General features: G+C 44.7%; 1 protein-coding gene across 2 annotated transcripts in view; it reads right to left on the minus strand.

The window, feature by feature from the left end:
* The window catches only part of CHST1 (carbohydrate sulfotransferase 1), a 56,279-nt gene extending 37,134 nt beyond the window's left edge, over positions 1 to 19,145 (minus strand). Inside the window, exon 1 of one of the 2 annotated variants that reach the window (XR_014541838.1) lies at positions 18,958 to 19,145. The gene's annotated coding sequence lies outside the window, so the exon portion shown is untranslated. The remainder of the gene's footprint in view (positions 1 to 18,957) is intronic. The other variant, XM_083587142.1, reaches the window with a different exon arrangement.
* Between the last annotated feature and the right edge of the window lie 2,398 nt (positions 19,146 to 21,543).

The following is a 21,543-nucleotide window of genomic DNA, read 5'->3' on the forward strand; positions in this document are numbered from 1 at the left end:
CATATTTCTTTAAGTGTTTCGATCATCTGCTTGGAAATATTTCCTGTGTTAACCATAAAAGGGGGGTGTCAGCATTGGTTCAGCTCCTCTTTGAGGAAAACTTCCTACTTTGTGATTTGTACTATGATTCAGACACCTGAGCATATTTTGGAACTGTTGTCCTGAAGACAGACAAATGGTTCAGTAGAGAGGCAGCTCAGCAGAACCTAGCACAGCCCACCTGCGAATCACAGGACATCTTTACATCTTTGCATTGTGGGAGGGAAATAGAACCCCTGTGACCCATGTGTGTGGGGGTAAATAATAAAAGATTCAGATAGGTGCCTGGATTCAAAACATGGGGCTAAACTCACACTCCAGCAAAATAGGGCCCCAAAGCAGAGTTTAAACTCACAAAAGTCAAGGTATAGTATAGCATTAGGAATATAGGTTGTTAGACCCTTTTGTTTCATTTAGTCTGCTTGCAAACAGCACTCCCCTCTTTTCTACCCCTCTTGCAATGAACAGACCGCAAACTGCTAAGTAAGTTAAAAATGTTTTACTTACATATTCAAAGGTCAGATTTGCATTTATCCAAGCAGCAGCAAGGAGAACATGGGCAGAATACTCTTGGGTAGAAAATACAGAAAGATAGCTTCAAATACATGCTCTAAGCTTGGAGCAAAGCTTGGACACATCCTTCCTCCTTGGTTACATGGCACAGAGAGGGGTGGGGGACAGGAAGATAAAGCCTCACTACTTCCTTTATCAGAGAGAGAGGGCATGACCTAGCTGAGTCTAGGAATCTAACTATGTGGTCTTAACCCCTTCATGCTGTAACTAGCACTCATGCCTAGTTATGTTTGACTGCAATTTCCCACGATTATGGTATCAGGTGGCTGACAGTGGGAAACACATCCTAAATGCCCAACATCCAACTGGGTATTAATTGATCAGCTGGTTCTTGCATGCTATGTCTCCTGAGAGATAAGTATGAGACGTACTGTTTTTGGCTCAGGTAGATCGGTTGGTATATACAGGGATGGGAGCCAAATGTGCATTTCCCAGGTGGAATATTAATGAAAGATCAGGGTAATTGGTGGACTTAACCCTCTTGGATTTTTGCTTGCCCTGTCACCAACATGCCCCATTGTTTAAATATAGGTTTCCCCTATCTGAAAGTTAGTGGCCTTTCAGCAAAACAAATTGGGGCAAAATTCAAACTTCAGTGCTGTCCCCCCCCCCGGTAGATTTTGCTCCCTTCCTGTTCTATTTTAAGATGCATATTTTTAAAATAACAATACCACGCAAATAAAAACTCGCCCCCTCAGAACATTTGCTGGCAAAACATGGCTTCGGGCTTGCTGCCTCTGCCCCAGCAAGGCAAATCAGTCTCTTGCCATCAGCCTAGAGGTTGCAGAGTGTCAGGGATGCATCCTTTGAACCACAGCCAGTGCTTTTTCCAGGGGGTACTTAAGGGTATGCAGTACTGGCACCTCATTTGTTGTTGTTGTTAAAAAGTGTGGTACTTACTGTAACAACTTCATAATGAGTAATGCCACCTATTTTTCTAGGGGGGAAAGCAGTGACCGCAGCAACTGCAATGTAGAGTCCCATATCAATGTTGCCCTCTGTCAAGTTTTCTTTAGGAAACAATGAGGCCATTCAGGGCATCCTGGAGCTGACACAACACCACTCTTTTGGTCTGTCTGCCTAGGCTGCCAATGGCCATGTGTGCAAGACCAGACAGCATAAGGTAAACAGGCTGTGGGACCAGCACCAGGGAATTCCAAGTAAGGAGTCAGCAAGATCAACAGCAGAAGTATTAGAAACTAAAACCAGATCTGCGTTGCGGACACAGGCCTGCCCACCCACACCCATCCATGAGATTCTGGCAGGGATTGCCTGCATTAACTACTGAAGCAGCCTAAACTGTTTTAGCATGCCATGATGAAACAGGGATGTATGGTAAACTCGTGTTGATAACAGCCTTGTTTCATCCCTGTGATTTGCTTCGAGGGTGAACTCATGTGAGCGGAAGGCTTGTAGTCAGAACTCAGCACTGTGAAAGCAGGGGGCTGATTCAGGATAAATACACGAGCACTTTGAGGTGATGTATAAACATTTGGCTAAATCAATAACCCTGTGAGGTTCAGTCTGCTCTAAAAGATTGTTCTAAACGTCTCAAATACAAGCACCTCTAAGAGTTGCTAGCATTTTTCTGTATAAAACGACATAACCACTGCAAGTTCAAGGTGGCCATAACTTCTTTGGCTACAGATATGTTCATTGTACTCCTCAGAGCCCCAGCTTTCTGTGGATTCTTACTGATTCATCCGATGCCCATGTAAAAGTTTTGCTAGAATTACATGTATATATTTACCTTATTTGCATAGCACAGTAAACTATAGTAAATGGTTTGCTGTGAACATGCCAGTCTGGGCCACTTGGTTCCTTCCTGCTACCACAGAAGGGAAACGAATTACAATTTCTGGCTTAGCATTGTGTCCAAACCAGGGGTCATGGTTTATTTCCTTTCAGACAAACACGATGATCTGCAATACAGGTTTGTTCTTGACTAGTGATTGTGGTTTGTACACCCTGTTTAAGAGGAGCAAACTGGCTCGCCTGATACTGAAAACAAAGGTTCAGACTCTCTCTGTGTTTGTATTCTTCTTTAGCCTCCATACACACTGCCCAGGCTTGCGCACCAGGGAGGTCATTCTGGTGCTGCTAATGCAGCAAAAACAATGCAAGAGGCAGCAGTTTAAGTTACAATTCTCTGCAGCCACAGCAGGCACTGGGATTCTCCAGTGGGTTGACTTCACCCCTGGAGGGAGTCTCTCAAGACAGACTAATATCAACAATGTGTAAATCAAGAGAGGAGGAAAAGCAGCACTTAATGACTGGTACGTCAGGAACAACAAGGTATTTATATATTTCCCAGCTTTGAACCAGTGATGCTCAAGGCATCTAACAATGATACAAATAAAATATGGAAAGATAACACACATACACACACATACATAAGTAAGCCAGGTAAACATCAATAAAAACAAGTTGCAACATATTAAAAAGTCATCTTAGAGGCCAAAGTTCTGGTTAATATCTTTGCCAGTTGGTGGAAGGTCATCAGAGACTGTAATAGCTGGTCCTCCCAAGGAACCATTTGGAGAAAAGTAAGAGGGGAGGAGTTTGTCTCTCTACTCTAAAGATGTCATAAGCTCTATCAAAGACGGTCCCATGACACATGTGCAGCCGCATTACATTTGCAACAGCAGTGGAGAGGACATGTTAGCTTGGGGGAGAATTTCTTGTTGCAGAGTGACACAGAGTGTTCAGATTGATAGAAGATGAAATGTGATCTCATTTACAGCAACCAACGTGTTACCCACAACGCAGGGGTCTGGCTCCCCTGAACCCAACCGAGCATAAAGTGTTGTGTATATTGTGCAAAAGGACAGGCAATCATACAGCCAGGCCATTCTGATGTCCCTTCTCACAGCAGTGCCTGCATTAGGAGGCCAAAAAAAAAACAACACCAAAAAACAAAACAAAACAAAACCAGCCTCCTCAAGATACTTTCTATCCCCACATTCTCCCCTCTCACCTCTTGCCTTCCCTCTTTCGTCTGCTGGGAAGTGATCTGCATGTTCTCCACCACCTCACGGCACAACAGAGGAGACTGCTCCCAGCTGTGCCACATCAGCTTTGAAAAAGCCTAGCAGGATCCTAGCATGAACAGGAAGGCACAGTGTTGTAGCTGCAGGGCTTCCCTAAGGCCTGAAAGGGTCACAAACAAAGCAGAAGGACATTTTTGAATCCAACTTCCTTTCTCCCTTGGTAAAGGCAGTCGTTGCCTTGCTGCTTCCAAAGAAACCAAGATGCAATACAAGGATACTTTTTGTGGACCAATGCTTTGCTTGAGTTGGACAGAGTGCAAGTGTAGGCATATGGCAGCCCTGCATTTTGGACTCAAGTGAAATAGTGTTCACTGGTCAAATGCATGATCCTATATATTCCATGTGCTGAAGGTTTCATGAGCTTGCCATTCATTATCCATCCTAAGGGTTTAAGGCTTATCTGGGCAAACATGGGTTAACTGTACCTCAATTGTAGTTACCCTTCTTGTGCAATCCCAGTTCAAATCCCTCTCCCTGTTATATAAGTTCCCCAGGCGAGAGGTTACACATCAAAGGAAGGCTGTTCTCAGCATTTGGTCAACATCACTTCCTTATGATCAAAGGAAGGAGCATGAAATTGACATGAACTCTTTTTATTTGAAAAGGGCAGATGAATTGGAGAAGGAGGGACCACAAGGTGGCTGTGAAATGGTGGGTGCATGACATCTTTCAATTGTTCAACTATCGCAGGTTGGGAGAGAGATCAGGTTGTCTCAGCAACATTTGTGGTCTGATGGCTGGGAAATGCACAACAGGAGCGCCACCTTGAGGAGAAAGGTCAGGATCACCCACAAAACTGAGTACAGGTAACTCACAACTTATGTGAGGGCTACATTCTGGGCTATCGTGCGTATAAGCAAAATTGTGTAAAGCCAGAACACTTAAAAAAACAAACAAACTAGAAAACTGGGGAGGAGGGGAATCACAACACTAACTGGTGAGGGATGAATGCAGCTTCCAGTGTTCCTCTTAGTCTTCCTCCTTCTCTCCCTTGCTGGATGCTGCTGCAGATGATATGACCAGGGGGATTGACCAGTAACCAGAAGAAGTGCTTGGCTGTGGTTCAGACCCAGAGGTGGGTTGCTTGGGCACATCTGCTGCTGGTGGTGCTTTCTTAGTGAGGAACATGATGATTGGCAGCTACTGCTGTTGTCTCTTGAGCTCATCAAACGTTTCTTTGTATGGTCTCAGAGTGCCTGTAGCCCCACAGAGGATCTTGAAGCTGCATTCCACAGAAGGATCAGATCTTTATAACTTGGAAGAGTTGAGACAATTCCTGCAAGCTCATGCTCCCCACTCCCATCCAGTGGTGTAGCTAGCCACTCGGGTGCCTGGTGTGTGGGGGTGTCCTGCAGCTGGGGGCGGGACGAGCCACCCATGGGGGTGGGGTGAGCCTCTCTGATGCTTGGAGCCTCTCCACCGCCTCCTCCTCATCTGTAGGGTGGCTGAGGGAGAGGCAGTAGGCAGACGCAAGTCCCACACTGTTGTTCCAGGCAGCGCGGAACCTGCAGGTGCCTAAGCCACCACATCACTCCTAAAAAGTTTTGTGAGCCCAATTTTTTATTTTTTTATTTTAAACTTATTTTGTCACCTCCCTCAGTGATGACACCCAGGGTGGTCTGCGCACCACCACCACCCCGCACCCCCTTCCTCCACCACTGCCCCCATCCTCGTCCTTACATTCTGAACTTAATATGACCAATTTCCCCATCTCTTAAACAACCAATACCTGTTGGCCCTCAATTACCATATTTTTCACTCTATAGGACGCACCTGACCATAGGATGCACTTTGTTTTAGAGGGGGAGAACAAGAAAAAAAAATCTCCCCCTCTCTGCTCAGCGCCCCTTCAGCGAAGCGGCAGGAGAAACGGAGCCCCTTCCATTTCTCCTCCTGCTTCGCTGAAGGGGCGCTGCACAGCTCTCCCTGCTGAAGCCAGGAGAGTCAAAAGGAACCCGAAGCCTTTGGAGCGTAGCGCGAGTTCCCGCTGCACTCCAAAGGCTTCAGGCGGCTATCGCTGAAGCCTGGAGAGTGAGAGGGGTCAGTGCGCACCAACCCCTCTCGCTCTCCCGGCTTCAGCAAAAGCAATGTGAAGCTATCACTGAAGCCAAGGAGCCTGCATTCGCTCCATAGGATGCACACACATTTCCTCTTAATTTTTGGAGGGGAAAGAGTGCATCCTATAGAGCGAAAAATACGGTAGCTTTTGCAGTTCTTCCTGGATGACACCAACAAACCCATCACCACCCACTTGCTTGGCCATCTGCACAATGTCCTCCACCTCCATGGCAGTGCTCAAAAATTCCTGCATATGTTAACTAAGCATAAGTTGCGAGTTACCTGTAATAGCAGCTCTCCTTTCAGAAAATAAGTTTGATTCCCTTGCAAACAGTTCAATTACTGCCACAAAGCATCAGTATTTGCAACCAATTTTGCCCCATAACTTTCCTTTTTATTCTGTCTTTCAAAGGTGTTTTTTTTGGGGGGGGGGATGTGTCAGGAAGAATATAAGGTTGTTGCACTCCTACAGGAATAAAAATATGGTCCAGTACAGAATACTGAATTTGAATATTTGTTACCACTTCTCCCCTGCCATCATCATCAAGAGGAGGGCTGGTTTTACATCTGGTTCTATTCTCAATAGAAAGTATATATTTCCCACTGATTCAAACTTGCTGCTGTTCAGAATGTATATACTGCCCTGCAATGTATGCATTGCGAACATCACCTTGCAGTGTATACATTACCGATTCCTATTGAAATCAATAGCAAAGACAGCGCTGCTTTTAAAGGAAGAAGGTTTCAGTTTAGCCCAAATTACATGTGATGGAGACAGACACCCATTATCGCTCTGGGTGGTCTGGGCGTTTATTCTGATACTCCTGTAAAATTTACCCTGACCACCATTTCTCTGCTGGTGCAATCCTCTTCTGATTTGTGCTGAAAATCATGCTTCCGGAGCACATATGTGATGAGGAAGAAGGCACACAGGAGGTCATTCCATATGATAGTTTTATGTCACGAAGGGGCTGTTCAGATCTGAGTTTTCTGTAGGCACATTTACTAGCTGTACAGAGCAGAGAATTAAAGTAGATACACACATACTTGGAAGTGCTTCAGTTTGGAGTTTTCTAAAAGCACTTTTGTAGACATCATTTTGCAAGTGTCCATACCTGCACACTATGTAGGCAGTGTGAATGGTTGTTAAATCATTGCTGTCTGCACCCATTAGTTTCCTTCTCCCTCCCCTTTCAAGCCCCACTGCACTCCTTTAAAAAAAATATCCTACAAGTTTATTGATATATCGGATGTTTGGAAGGGCAGGCTGCATGCACAGTGAAATTGCTGCACTCAGCATATGCCCCCAGGCTTTCTTCCCTCGTACCATGCAGGCAACCTCATGCCTAAATATCTTTTTTTTTCTTTGGGCAGGGCATTCTGCGTGTGCTCAGAGGCTGCTTGTTCTGGCACCACACATGACTAATAACAAACGTCAGTGCGTTTTATTGCAAAGCACCCATGGTACAGTATGCTCAGAGCCTCCCTACCAGGCAGGTACAAGAAACATGACACAGTTTGATATATTGAATGAGGAGTGAAAAAAAGGCACTTCAGGATTCTGACATGTCTGCTCCCTGTTACACCAACTGATTCAACATTGTGGCTTCTTAAAGGGCAACATGCAGCTACCGTATGTTTTTTAAAGGGCAATGCACAAAATGGATGCACCTCAAATCTATCAAATTGCCATTCTAATCAGTTAAATAATATGGTTTGGGGTGGAAAAAAAATTATAGTGATCACAACATGAAGTTGATCAAAGCTTCAGGATGTTGATAAACTAATAATAAATGGTGAAAGCCAGCCCCTTTTCAACTGTGTTCAAAGTACAAAGGAGGGAAAAAATGGTGGTGGCTATTTCTGCCTGTCCTTTTCATACATACATACATACATAATTTTATTTGTTTGTTGCCTTTCCACAGTTCAAACCATGCTCAAGGCAGCTTACAACATGAAAAAATACAATAAATAAAACATTAAAAGTACACAAGCAAACTGAACAATTTCCACATATATCACATGAAGATCTAAAATAAAGGTACAAATAAAATAAATAAATAGCAACAATCCTGCCCCCACAACAGCTCCAGAGGCTGTTCAGCAGTCTCAGCTTTGAGCACAAATACTTCTGCCCCTCCTTTTAAAGAGGAAAACATTGGTGGAAATATGGTGTTTTTTTTTAGAAAACCTTAATTATTTTCAAGGTAGTTCCTCCCATATCCCAAATGGCTTAGGTATCTCTCAGGTGCCTCTTTATGGAACTGTGCGGGGCGGGGGTGGCTATACAAATGCTGTCCAACAATGGCATAAGACCCTTATGGCGGGGTGCCAACTTGAACAAAGTATTGGGGGGCAGGTAAGCCCCACTCTGCATAATCTATCACAACATGCAGCACACACGTCATTTGTTTGGCAATGCCCATCAACTTGGGGAGGCAGCCCCCTTAAATCTTTTATTGAGGGGGCAAAGGGACATTGGCCCCAAGGAGTTGGCTCTGCAGAAGGCAGTGCAGAAGGCAGCTTATGCCTGTGTGTACACACCCACAATTTGCCATGCAAGTGCCACATGCTGAAATCCTTCTGCACGGCGCTGTCTTCTGAGGGTCCTCCCTTCTTTCTGCATCCATCCACCTTGATCAGAAAGAAGAGCACAAAGTGCTATTTCTGTGCAGCTGAATTGGTTCTACAACAAGAAGGGATGAATACATCCAGCCCTTACTCCAGATTTCTATGCCAAGCTTGACCTCTCCTTGCTGCCTTTTGTTTTCCATAAAAGGCCTCACCCTCCCCTCTGCCCCAGGAGCTTTCAGCTTCTATTCCAAGCAGTGTCGGCCTCAGCACCCTGTTTTCCCTTCCTTTGCCGGAGAAAGGAGGGGTGGCCTTTTCGCTTGCTCTTTGGTTGTGCCCGTTTTAGAACTCCATCGATTTCCCACCTTACGTGACTTTTACAAATGCTGATGCTTGCTATTAAAAATTGATGTTGCCTTTTGCCGATGCAGGATCTCATCACTTAGTTTTCTTTCAAAGACACCCATCGCACTAATAGTTATACAAGCTCCTAGGTGAAGTGTCTACTCTGCAGTCTGAACAGATTGCCTTCTTTGATGGGAAATGCATTCTGCGAGAAGCAGCAGCAACAGAAAAAGAAGAAATTAACAGAACCCATCAACCAGAGATGCATGACAAAATCTTCCTAGATTTCTGCTGCAGGCCACTTCACACATCATCCAAGCCTGCATCTGCCACCAAGTGTCAACTCCATTGTGTGTGTCGGGGGGGGGGGTTTATGGCCAGGCCCAGTCTTGTGAGTGCAGCTATAAAACGCAAAAGTGAACTGGGAGAACTGAGAACTGGGAGGAAGGCTTGTACCATCTTTGCCTCCCCAGCACCTCCTGCATCTGTCACCAAGGCTGTGGCTGTGAGAGGCAGCAGCAGCAGCAGCAGCAGCCACCCAGTGAGGAAATTCTGGCCTGTGTGGGGCTAATTTCTAGCTGCTTCAACAGAAAGTTCTAAGCCAGGAGACTAAGCTGCAGAAAGGCATTTGTTGGAACATTGGGTGTGTGTGTGAGGATGGGGCTTATATACACATTTGCCCTGTTGCAGTGACTGTTATATTATTGTCTATTTTATTGTGTTTTAAATACACTGTATTTACTGACACCTTGAGAGCTTCAGTTAGTGGGCAGGGTATACATGCAAATCATAAAACTGTAGAGTTGGAAGGGGCCACAAGTGTCATCTAGTCCAACGCCCTGCAAAGCAGGAATCTTTCACCCAACATGAGGCTTGAACCCATGACCATGAGATTAAGGGGTCTTGTGCTCTACCAAATGAGCTATCTGTATGATTTAGTCCTATGAAGTATGATGGGTTGAGCAGTAATGACCAGCTCAAGGCTATCCGATGAGTTTCATGGGTGATCAAGGATTTTAACCCAGGCCTCCACGTCTGGTCTCTGACCATTATACCACACTGGGGTGCTCCCTATTGACCATGCAATATATGGACCTGAAGTCCTTAGTTAGTCATCTCCTCCTGTCCTGTTAACACCTCAAGCCTGTTCTTTCTCACAGGTGTTCATGCTGCCTGGTTTCCTTATAGCTGGTCAGGCCATCAATTCATTTAGGTAAGGATTGTCTCCTACACCAAGGATGGGGGCCTGCGGCCATCAAGAGGTTGTTGGATTTCAGCTGTTGAATTCCAGCCAGCATGGTCAATGGTTCCCCCAGCTACACTGACTGGCAGCTGGTTCCCAGGGTCTCTGAAAGGGGTCTTACCCAGCACTACCAAGAGATGTTCGGGATTGGACCCGGGATTTTCTGCACTCACAATACATGTCCTACCTCTGAGCCACAGTCTCTCCCTAGTTTGACTCAGTGTTTCAGCCTATTGCACATTACCCAATATTGAGGGAAGGGTAGAGAGCTAAAGAACTCCTTTTTAGAAGCTTTAGGAAGATCCAACAGAGATACCAAATAAACATTTCAAAAATAAGGGATGCCCCAAAGCACAATGGTGTCTAAAACAGGGGACATCCATTGTGGTCTGAACTGTAATGTGGCAAAGTGACGGACATCTATTGTGTCCCAAAGATTTGTGGTGTGAAATAAGAGACATCTGTTGTATTTTGAGGAGCTAAAATATGCAGAAATAAGAGGCAATCTTGGACTTCTGGCAGCCCTAGATAGAATCACTGACGGAGCTGAAGGCACTCTTTAAACTCGGAAATCTGAAATGGCAGATAAAAGGGTGGAATTCAGCATCACGCTAAGGTGATCTTTCCACCAGTGGAAGCATCAGGCAAAACAATCTCCCACCTGTGGCATCTCTCAACTCTCCCTCAAGCAGATTAGGGGAGGGGGACATGTGGCACATGAGATGTGTGTGCACTCTTGCTATTCAAATGTGGCAGGAAGTTGGAAATTCTACTAAATGTGCTCATGTTTTCAGGCACACCCTAAAGGACTTCTTTAGATTCTGGTTCTTCATATTACAAGTAGAGAGGTAAAGATAAAGGACCTCTGGATGGTTAAGTCCAGTTAAAGGCAACTATGGAGTTGCAGCGCTCATCTTGCTTTCAGGTCAAGGGAGCTGGCATTTGTCCACAGACAGCTTTCTGGATCATATGGCCAGCATGACTAAACCATTTCTGGCGCAACAGAGCACCGTGACAGAAACCAGAGTGCACGGAAACACCATTTACCTTCCTGCCGCAGCAGTAACTATTTATTTACTTGCACTGGTATACTTTCGAACTGCTAGGTTGGCAGAAGCTGGGACAGAGCAATGGAAGCTCACCCCATCGTGCAGATTTGAACCACCAACCTTCTGATCAGCAAGCCCAAGAGGCTCAGTGGTTTAGACCACAGCGCCACATCCCAAAGAGCCAAATCCCAAAGAGGACAGTCAGAGGGCTTGGTGTGGAAGAGGGAATTTCAGCAGGCGTAGCCGGAGAGATGCAACAGTGTCATATTCCACGACATGTGTCCTGGAAGCAGTGGCTGCATTCATAAAAAAATGCTAGCAGAGTGATGCATCACAAGCAAAAGGGGCTTCAATGTAGATGGGGCCCAGGCTATCTGAAAAATCACATTCTCCCCAGTTAGCCTGCTGGCATCTTAAGAAGGAGAGAGATGCGTGGGATGCATCTTCTTCCTGCACTTTTATCAGTTCAGCAAGTTTAAACTGATAAGGACTTGGCTCAGTTGAGCTGCCCTGCGAATTTGTTTGAAGGATAAGATACCCAATGCACACACATGGAGAGAGAGAGAGAGAGAGAGAGAGAGAGAGAGAGAGAGAGAGAACAATTTCTGAAATAAAATTCCATAAATACATCCCTTCCCTATAGGACTGCTTTCTATCCATTCTCAATGGATAGAAGCTAAAGCTCTGGAAGCTAAAGCTCTGGCCTCAACCCATGCAGAAGGAGAAAACTTCTTCTACTGCTCATGTCTGAAACACCTAGAGCTGAAGTAGGGGGCATTTTCAGCCTGAGGCCCATATTTATTCCCTGGGTGAGCTTCCATGGGCTATGTTGGGTGGAGCAACGGATGTACATTTTACCTCTGTATGGTAGTCTAGTTTCTTCACACACACACACACACACACACACACACACACACACACACACACACCTCTATCCTCTGCCCAGGCAAGCAAAGTCATCTTCACAGAATCATAGAATTGTAGATCTGGAAGGGACCATGAGGGCCATCTAGACCAACACTTGGCAATGCAGGAATCTTTCACCCAACATGGGGCTCAGACCCACAAACTTGAGATTAAGAGTCTCGTGCTCTACCGACTGAGCTATCCTGAGCATGAAGTTTAAGGATGCATTCCAGCCAGGCATAAGCACCCCAGGAGGGTGTGGCACAGGTTTGGTGAGGGAGCGTGGCTGAGGAGAATGTCAAGGGCCACACAGAGGGGCCTGGGAGGGGCTGCATTTGGGCCACCAGGACAGAGGTTCCCCACCCCTGTGCTGGAGGCGACTCTTCACTTATACAGGGGTTCAGTTCTGGGGTCCCGCATGCACAAGTGAAATCACGTAAAGTTGGGAGCACCCTCTAAACACCCTTTAAACGCCCTCTCTGCCCCTCTCTTTCCAATCCAGACCAAAAGTACCATATCCCAAAATATCCACAACTGGAATTGAAGCTGTGAGGCAGGGAGGCTGAGCAGCATAAACAAAGCCCAGCTGTGGCTTCCTGCACCCTCATTGACATCCTCTTCAGGCTTCGGGGAGGGTCTCCTCACGAGTCACGAGGACTCTCTGGCACTCTCCTGCCCTTTCTGGGTTTGAAACGAATTTTTCTTTAATTTCTCAGTGCTGTGCATATACGCAGTCACACATGATCGCGTGTAAGTGGGAGGGATGCCTGTACCAAATCCAGGACAAGATCCAAAGGGGCTCAGGTCCTTCTGGATGTTTCTGTATAAACAGGAAAAGACATCTAAGTTTCTGGTGGTGCCAGTCAATGCAGGGCATACTCCTGGTTACAAAGCACAAGTAGATAAAAGGATGAAATCCAGCCTCTCACACAATCTGTGCCACGCTGGAAAATAGCAGGGAAGCTGCCACACTCTGTGATTCAAAGTTGCTCAACACCTGCCTACATTAGCTCTGCCCAGCTTTGAGCAGTGCCAGCCAACTGCCACTTCCACCCATAGGTGCTAAACAGACCTCAAAATTAAGAGATTCCCTGGAATGACTGGCACCGAGTGATAAATGGATGGTGGTGTGTGGCAGACAAAAATCTCTCCAGATTAGGTGAGTAGATGGAGAGGAAACCGCCTGGGAGCAGAGCTGGCCCTACCGTTAGGCAGAGGAAGGGGGTTGCCTTTCAGCAGCAATTGAAGGGCATTGCATCGGAGTGTCTATAATTTATTGTTAACATTTTTTTTTACTGCCAAGGGAGGGGGTTGCCATTTGGATTTGTTTGCCTGGAGCACCAGATGTCTTAGGTGGTCTTGTCTGAAAGACAAAGAACCTGAGACTCTCGCAGCCTCTAACAAAGGAAAGCCTTTTGTTCAGCTTCCCCATTCAACATTGCATCTGTAGGTTTCTTTGTAATGCAGTAACTCCCTGTGACTGACACTGGTTAATGTCACAAGGGACAACATACAGCACAGCAGGTCTTACCGGTAGCCCTTGCAACTGTCTCAATCCGGCAAGGGACCCAGTGTGGGAGGAAGATCCCCATCCTATGTTGACTGTGATCTACGGGACTGTGCTTGGATGAGATGAAAGAGGAGAAGTAATCCCCCCCAAAAGCATCCCCCCCAGAAGCATTGGCAGAAATTTCCCTAGGCATAAAGAATATCCTAAAATATGTTGGGAAACAATTCACTTGTGCAGCTGCGCTGTGTGGATATGTCCTACTTCTCAAACCAAAGGGCAAGTAGTGGGGGACTTTGCTTCCCCTAATGTCAGAGGTGCCTCTGCTTGAATGGAGAAATTAGGTGAGGCAATAAAAAAGGGACCCAGGGAACTTAAGCTAAAAGCTGGGCAGTGGAGTAAAAAGTCTCAATTCTCTTTGCTGGGGGGCTCTCTGCTTTATTGCTCCCTCAACTGTTGCTGTCTCAAACCTCCAGACTGGTGTTTTATTGCAAGCTTGACACACAGGCTGTTTACAAACCATGCATTTAAAGCACATTTAACATGGCTTCCCTCAAAGGTCCCTGGGAAATGTAGTTTACTTTTCACATAAACAGAAGCATAGTGTCCCAACTAAGGGAAGTAATTGTACCTCTCTATTCTGCCTTGTTCAGACCACACCTGGAAAACTGTGTCCAGTTTTGGGTGCCCCAATTTAACAAGGATATTGACATGCTGGAACGTGTGCAGAGGAGGGTGCCCAAGAGGATAAAGGGTCGGGGAAACAAGCCTTATGAAGAACGGTTGAGGGAGTTGGGTGTGTTTAGCCTGGTAAAGAGGAGACTGAGAGGAGATAGGATAGCCACCTTCCCCTATCTAAAGGGATATACACCATATACCAAGGGAAGGAGGAGAGGCATTGCAGGGTGACCCATCACACATTGGTGATGGGTTTCTTTTGACTTTGGAGTCACCAGTTGTGAAGAGCTGAATGATAAAGAATTACAGTTTTACAGTGGTACCTCGGGTTAAGTACTTAATTCGTTCCGGAGGTCCATACTTAACCTGAAACTGTTCTTAACCTGAAGCACCACTTTAGCTAACGGGGCCTCCTGCTGCTGCAGCGCCGCTGGAGCACGATTTCTGTTCTCATCCTGAAGCAAAGTTCTTAACCTGAAGCACTATTTCTGGGTTAGTGGAGTCTGTAACCTGAAGTGTATGTAACCCGAGGTACCACTGTACTAATAACTCTAGGGAATAGAGTATGTGCTAACCTGTGTAAAACAACCATTACATTGTTACTCTCCAATCCATTCACACAGAGCTGTCAGAGTGTCATTCATTCATTCCACTTGAAGCTCACCTTTCCTCCAAACTACAGTGGTGTCCAAACTTTTTTCAAAGAGGGCCAGATTTGATGAAGTGAAGGTTGACCTTTTTTTAGGTTGTGGTTGAGCTTTTTTTAGGATTGAAGTGGTTGAGCTTTTTTTATAATTTTACCCCACAGTTGTTGAGCTTTTTTAAAGGGTTGGAGTTTTTAGGTTTGGAGTTTTAGGATTTTAGCCCAGGAAATAAACTGCCACAGGGGCCAGATTGAACTGACCGGCGGGCCGGATTGCGCCCCTGAAACAGATTTTGGACACGCCTGCTCCAAAGAGATCAAGGTAGCACACTTATTTCTCCCTCCATTCCCCCAAACATTATCCTCAAAACAACCCAGTGAGGTAGGAGAGAGGGAGGGAGAGCGATGATTGCCTTCACAGCTGAGCAGAGATTTGAACCCTGTTCTCTCAGGTCCTAGTCCACCACTCTGACAGTTAACCATGACAACACACTACCTAAGCAAAGCAAACTCACAGACTGGTCTCACATGTGCTCATGCCCCTCTGTGGAAATAGCCATTCTGTCCCTTCCTTTGAAGGGGAAAGTAGCAATTTTCACAATGGTCTTTCAAAGTCTCCATTGACATGGCCACTAGAAAGCTTTGGGAGTGTTCAGCATCCCATCTCTTCTTTCTTTTTGGACCACTCACATTACCCTTCCTCCCAGGCTCCCAAACCATCTGAAACTCTCCGATTTGCAATAGTAACCCAGCTGCCTTGCCATCATCGACAGAGGGGTGTCCGTGTGCCTGTGCAGTGGGGATGCATCCAAACATTCGCACACACCATCTGCTCTGGTGAGATACAGGCTGCCTTTATCCCACCCCTCCCAAGCACCTTCTGTCTGTTCCCTTTGCCTCTGCCTCTCTCCCAGCACTGCTGCCTGCTTGAGCAATCTTCAGAGAAGAGTGAACAAGCTTGTCACATTAAAAACTTAATGCAAGACTAATTTGTCAGCCGCAAACAAGTGGCAAACCTTGAGTGCGTTTTCTGCCCATTTTACTCCGTTCACCGGGCAGAGGAGGAGCATTTCCTTCCCAGTGTAATGGGATCTGATTCGTTGGCATGGTGATGGGAACATAGCAGTGCTGGGTGTGCAAGAGAGACCTCTCTTGGGGAGCCCGCAAGATCGAAATTGAGGGGGTGGCTCTGGAAAGGCTGGAAGGGTGGGGGAGAAGGAATTAAAATGAAACCAGCCTGGCAGCTGTTGCAGCTGTTTCTGGCTTTGAAATTTTGCGCTAAGAGGGTGTGAGACAAGCCAGGATCAGGGCCATGAACAACTGGCTTCAGGCCTGAAGGAGCATTTCGGCATTCACGTGTAACTAGACCGCAACAACGAAAAGGAAAATCTGACTTGGCTGCAAAAAGACAACGCATAAGATGGGAGGGGATGTTATACTTTCCCCTTCAAGTCAAAAGAAAGGCCTTGGAAATTCTATTATTCATATTGCAGAACTCCCCCAAAATACATGAATGGACAGAAAAGACAGAGAAGGCCCTGCTGGAAGTGGGATTTTGCCATATGCCAGCCCTGTTTAGGGAAGTTTTTAATGTTTAATGCTGTATTGTGTTTTTAATACAGTGGTACCTCGGGTTAAGTACTTAATTCGTTCCGGAGGTCCGTTCTTAACCTGAAACTGTTCTTAACCTGAAGCACCACTTTAGCTAATGGGGCCTCCTGCTGCTGCCCGCCACCGGAGCACAATTTCTGTTCTCATCCTGAAGCAAAGTTCTTAACCCAAGGTACTATTTCTGGGTTAGCGGAGTCTGTAACCTGAAGCGTATGTAACCCGAGGTTCCACTGTATTCGATTGGGAGCCACCCAGAGTGGCTGGGGAAACCCAACCAGATGGGCAGGGTATAAATAATAATTATTATTATTATTATTATTATTATTATTATTATTATTATTATTATATGCCAAAGAAGCACAGCATCCAATGAAATGGAAATATTTGAATATACAGACTCTCTATGGGCAAAGAACAGACAGAAACAGGACATGGGAAAAGGTAATATTCCATGGACCATCAGACTAAGCTGATGACTGTGATGAGCTGCTGCTGTGCTGTCACGAGGGATACTTGTGTGTGATCCTTTCCTACTTAAGCAGGTCTGTTCTGTGGATAGGGCTGTAAGCAGCCTGTCTGTGAAATGTGAAACATCTGTCTTATACGCAGAAGGTTCAAGGCCTGGCATTTCCTGGGAGAGCCTGAGGTGTCCCCTGTCTGAACCATGAGGAACAGTAGTCACTCACTGTAGACAAGACTGACATACCAGTCACTTGATTCAGCATGCCTAATGCTTGGGCTGGCCTGCCTACGCCTACTTTACATGAACTCCATTCTGAAAACCTTTGTGCTCTGGTGTTCCTGGTTGTGCATGCCAGCATGCACTTTAAACCCTTTCTTCCTATCACATACTTCAAGGAAAGCAGCACTGAGAAGCTTCTGGGCCTCATTTTCAGGGCGTTATAATGCTGGAAGTAAAAGCTCTTTAGGCTTGTTTAAAGACATAAGGCAGAAAGTTCTGTCAAGGAAGAAGTCCAGGGCAAAAATAAGGAAGACCATTACCTAACTGCACAACACTGACACGTATACACATGGCAGTGGGCACTTACAACTACTGAAGTGAACCCTATAGTCTTGGGTGTGGGAGATGCACACCCAAATCCACATGAGGTACAGCTTGATCTGCCTTGATTGAATAAGAGCTTCTCAAACTTTTGTTGCCTAAAGTGGAGGAGGAGTATTGCTGCAATACAGACAGGAGAATGGAAGTACCACTTGACTGAAGCGCTGCTTCAGTACTATTATAAATGCCATTATCATGGCAAGCCATGAGGTGTGACTATCAGCTTCCCTCGCAGTTGTGGAGTGCTGGGCTCTTTATGTTGAATAGAGAAAGAGAGAATGCAGTTGCCATTTCATTTTCATTTTTTTTAAAAAGGTAGGAATATAGGGAAAAGAACACATCCCAACCTTTTCCTGGGACTCTGCCTGGTCTAAATATAAGTTTGAAGCCAGCATAACATAAGCAATGCAGCTAGAATTTTACAAGGAAAGGACATCTAATATGGAACTATAATTTGGTTGAGTGTCCAAAACTTGAGCATGGAACTAAACAAGCATCGTTATGGGTGGTTTTCAGAATGATGTATTGGGGAACTTTCTGCTGTGGAGGTGGAGCAGGAGATATATCCATTGCATGGATTAGTTTGGTGTCTTATATTTAATACAACAGCTGTTATTTGAAATTGCTTAAGCAACATCTAAAATTCCTAGAGATAGAAATATTGAACTGTAGAGTCGCAAGGGACCCCAAGAGTCATCTAGTCCAACCCCCTGAAATGCAGGAATCCTGTCCACAGCCATCCCTGGGTGGGCTTGAATCACTCACCTTCTCGTTAGAGTTGGAACAAGCATGCTTAAATAGAGCATTGCTGCAGCCCAAAGCCACAACTTTCATGTTAACCATGCACAACCCTTGCAAATTCTCACTCTGCCTCCCTTCCTAATGAATATGGGACATTTTGACCTGTGTGCACAGGCCACAGATGCAAAGTCGCACCAATGATGCTTAAAGCCCTTGCGAAACATGGATCTCTTCCTACAGCTAATTTATGGGCGTTTGGCTTAGCATTAAAGCACTGAATCAGAAGAACTGGAAGCCCCTTTACAGCTAGGGGCTAAGGGTTGCAATCATGGGTGTTATTTGCAAAACACAAGTCAGTTTAAAGCTGGTTTGCACCCACTTGGCATTGGAAGAAATTTCCTACCAATAAGAGGTGTTCAACAGGGGAACAGCTTGTTTTGGGGAGGGGGTGAAAAGGGGGCAAACTCTTATTTGCTTGAGCACAGGCTGGATGACTATCTGTTAGGGATGCAGATGCTGTCAAGTTGCATCTTGAATTGCATTAAACAGAAGATTGGACTAGTTGGCCTCTAAGTCTCCTACCTCTGTGATTCCATGTGTTTTCATTTATTGGCCAATGCAAGAATCAAATCACTGCTTGCATTTGTAAATAAGTCATCACATAGAGCACTTTCGTATCACCTTTGCAGTTTTCAGCTGAAGTAGCTCACATGCGTATCTCACAGTCATATAGATCTGACTGCCTGGTTGTCACTTGATGGTTTTTATATATTTGAATACCTGATGACAACCAACCAGCCATGCAGTTCTATATATTTCTAGTCAGAAGTCCCACTGAGTCCAATGACACTTACTCCGAAGTAAGTGAATACCCACTTACCTGGAGTAGGCTCTACTGAACTCAGCTAGAGCTGCCATACGTCTGGGTTTCCCCGCATACGTCCAGGAATCGGATTGTCAAAATGGCGTCTGGGCGGATTGTTGTCAACAACTTTGTCTGGATTTTCATGGCAATCCTAAACTCAGCGAAAGTTTCATCTGAGAAGATATGTATTGGCACGGCGTTGTACATGTCTGAAATGATTCCACTGAAAAGCATTGAAATCTCACATCATATCAATCTGTTGTGCTCTATCAGCAAAGGCCCATTTACCCCCCACAACTCATTGTTTGACATTGCCCTCATCAAGTGACATGCATGTACATGTGAACTAGCCTCATAATCAAGGGATATAGTTAACCAAGTTCTGAATAACAGCATTACGTATTTATTAATTTTTTTGCATAATGGAGAAAAACATCTTTTCTCATTGTTAATACTCTGCCATTATTTATGCATAAATAAAATGCATGAATAAGCTTCATCATTGCTCATTATATTTTCTTTTGCTTTTGCGATTTAGCCAGCAACACTGCCATCAATGTGCATTTTCTTTTTATCCTACGATGTGCTTATACCATTACAGTCATTTTGCCACTTATTTAACTAGACAATTGTAGGGGACATATCAGTTGGTGTTATTTGCCCCCCTCCTCATTAGTTTATGTACGCAGAGTCCCAGAACATCAGGCCCCCCAAAGTATTGTCATGGGGAAACTGGGGAATTCTTTCTGAAGTGACATAGCCCAGGAGGGACGTTGCTGCCATTTTTGTTCTGCTCCTTTAATAATACAAAAATGTTTGTTTACATCCATCCCTGTGGCTAGGAAAAATGTGGGAGATGGCTGCTCTGGGATTATTATAGCCGAACAGAACCAATTCAGAAGGAAACGTAACTGTTTCATGAATGGAATATAATGTAAACAAACATCCACGCATGCTGAAAGATAAAACATTAGCCATGGACTTGGGAAGTGTCAGTTCAATTTCCAGTTTGCAATCATTAACTTCTCACCTGCCATAAAATGGGAATGCTGGCGATTAGCAGGGCCCACGATATTATTGTTTTTCTTTTTTAAATGATATTTTATTCAAATTTCAAAAACAGATTACAAAAGTAATAAGATAATAAAAAGAAAACAAACAATAGAAAATACAAAATAGAAAGGAAAAAAAAGAAAGTAGAAAAAACAGTAAAGAAAAAGATAAGTCCATCTTTAAATTTCTTACTTTTCATTCACTTATTTCCCTGACCTCCTCACACCTCCCCTTTTTGTATTCCATTTCGAATGTTTAATTCAGCAAATCCTTCCCCTCTTTGTTTTTATCTTAGTTCTTTGTCTTAACATATTATAACCTTATATTTTCATCTATTTAACAAGCCATTTTTTCATACTCCTTTTTAACATTGTTGCTAAAACAGCTTCATTTCATTCCGACATCATTTAACATTCATTAATTTTACAATGTTTCTGTAGATAGTCCTTAAATTTCTTCCAGTCTTCTTCCACTAACTCTTCTCCCTGGTCTCGGATTCTGCCAGTCATTTCTGCCAATTCCATATAGTCCATCACTTTCATCTGCCATTCTTCCAGGGTGGGTAAATCTTGTGTCTTCCAATACTTTGCAATAAGTATTCTTGCTGCTGTTGTAGCATACATAAAAAATGTTCTATCCTTCTTTAACACCAATTGGCCGACCATGCCCAGGAGAAAGGCCTCTAGTTTCTTCAAGAAGGTATATTTAAATACCTTTTTCATTTTGTTATATATCATCTCCCAGAAAGCCTTAATCCTTGGGCACGTCCACCAAAGGTGAAAGAATGTACCTTCGGTCTCTTTACATTTCCAACATTTATTATTAAATTGAAAGATTTATATCCCACCTTTCTGCCAAGTGTATACAGTGGTACCTCGGGTTACAGATGCTTCAGGTTACAGACGCTTCAGGTTACAGACTCCACTAACCAAGAAATAGTACCTCAGGTTAAGAACTTTGCTTCAGGATGAGAACAGAAATCACCCGGTGGCAGCGCAGCAACAGTGGGAGGCCCCATTAGCTAAAGTGGTACCTCAGGTTAAGAACAGTTTCAGGTTAAGAACAGACCTCCAGAACAAATTAAGTTCTTAACCTGAGGTAATAGCAATTGTAATAGTAAACAGCTAACAAAAAACAAAGTGATGAGGGTTGTTAGAAGACCCCTATTCCCCTCACAGAGCTACAATTCCCAGAGTTCTGAGAACTATAACAAACTACAGTTCCCAGAATTCTTCTTTGAGGTGGGGGGAACCATGGCTGCTTAAAGCAGTGTTTTAAATGTTTTAGATGTATAGTGCAGAAGGGGCCTAAAGCAGAAGAACTTCTACTGCAGGAGTCAGCAAACCTTTTCAGCAGGGGGCTGGTCCACTGCCCCTCAGACCTTGGGGGGGGCGGACTATATTTTGAAAAAAAATAATGAATTCCTATGCCCCACAAATAACCCAGAGATGCATTTTAAATAAAAGGACACATTCTACTCATGTAAAAACACGCTGATTCCCAGACCATCCGTGGGCTGGATTTAGAAGGCGATTGGGCCGGATCCGG

This window comes from Podarcis filfolensis (genome assembly GCF_964270895.1).
Source record: "Podarcis filfolensis genome assembly, chromosome: 1".
Lineage (NCBI taxonomy): Eukaryota > Metazoa > Chordata > Lepidosauria > Squamata > Lacertidae > Podarcis > Podarcis filfolensis.